The following is a 1,723-nucleotide window of genomic DNA, read 5'->3' on the forward strand; positions in this document are numbered from 1 at the left end:
TTTTTTAATTGCCTGTGATGTCTTTGAATTACCTAGGATAACCTGCATATTCCCTAGTGAAAAATTGTAAGGAACAGTTTAAGGAAAGGAAGAACACAGTATAATTTATCTGTACAGTTGCAGGGAGACACTTACTTAAAGACAGCTATTACAGTAACAATGAAAAAGATGGATGTGCTTTCTCACAGTAAAATTACAACTGTTTCAGAAGTTATGATAAAATTGCAAGCAAATCATCATCATTGGATAGGATTTTTTTTTTACTTTATTTTATTTTAACTTTACAATATTGTATTGGTTTTGCCATATATCAAAATGAATCCACTTATAAATGGAAATAGAGATGAAATTATCTCATTGTGAGTTTAATTTTCATTTACTTAATCACTAATGACATTGGACATTTGTCAATGTATTTGCTGGTCATTCATATATATATACATTTTAAAGTGTCTAAATTTTGTCCATTTTAATCAATCTTTTATTGATTTTTTTGGACTTTTTATAAGTGTGTTAGATGAAACTGCTTTTGGAGATTTTCTAGAAGTTTTTTTAATTTATTTCATATTGAGGGAAATTTGCTTTACAGTGTTTTGTTATTTTCTGCCATATAGCAATGCAAATCAGCCATAATTATACACGTACCACATCCCGCTGAGGTTTCCCTCCCCTCCACCTATTCCACCCCTCTAAGTCATGACAAAGTGCCAGTCTGGGCCCCTGTGTTATATAGCAACTTTTCACCAGCTATCTGTTTTACATGTGGAGGTGTATATATGTCAGTGCTACTTTCTCCATTCATTGTGTTCTCCTTTTCCTCCACTGTATCCACAAGTCCATTCTCTATATCTGAGTTTCCATTCCTTTTCTGCAAATAGATTCATCAATACCATTTTTTTCTAGATTCACTCTCTCTCTCTCTATATATATATGTGTGTGTGTGTGTGTGTGTTTGTGTGTGTGTATGTTAATAGGCAACATTTGTTTTTCTCTTTATTACTTACTTCACTCTATATAACAGGTTGCAATTTCATCCACATCCCTAGAATGGAGTTAAATCCATTCTTTTTGAGGCTGAGTAATACCATTTCTGTCCTTTATCGAGCCCATCTTTGCATGAAATGTTCCCTTGGTATCTCTAATTTTCTTGAAGAGATCTCTAGTCTTTCCCATTCTGTTGTTTTCCTCTATTTCTTTGCATTGATCGCTGAAGAAGGCTTTCTTATCTCTTCTTGCTATTCTTCAGAACTCTGCATTCAGATGCTTATATCTTTCCTTTTCTCCTTTGCTTTTTGCTTCTCTTCTTTTCACAGGTATTTTTAAGGCCTCCCCAGACAGCCATTTTTCTTTTTTGCATTTCTTTTCCATGGGGATGGTCTTGATCCCTGTCTCCTTTACAATGTCATGAACCTCATTCCATAGTTCATCAGGCACTCTATCTATCAGATCTAGGCCCTTAAATCTATTTCTCACTTCCACTGTATAATCATAAGGGATTTGATTTAGGACATACCTGAATGGTCTAGTGGTTTTCCCTACTTTCTTCAATTTAAGTCTGAATTTGGCAATAAGGAGTTCATGATCTGAGCCACAGTCAGCTCCTGGTCTTGTTTTTGTTGACTGTATAGAGCTTCTCCATCTTTGGCTGCAAAGAATATAATCAATCTGATTTCGGTGTTGACCATCTGGTGACTAGAGATCTCTTCAAGAAAATTAGAGATAC

This window comes from Bison bison, unplaced genomic scaffold, assembly GCF_000754665.1.
Source record: "Bison bison bison isolate TAMUID 2011002044 unplaced genomic scaffold, Bison_UMD1.0 scf7180017846816, whole genome shotgun sequence".
Classification (NCBI taxonomy): domain Eukaryota; kingdom Metazoa; phylum Chordata; class Mammalia; order Artiodactyla; family Bovidae; genus Bison; species Bison bison.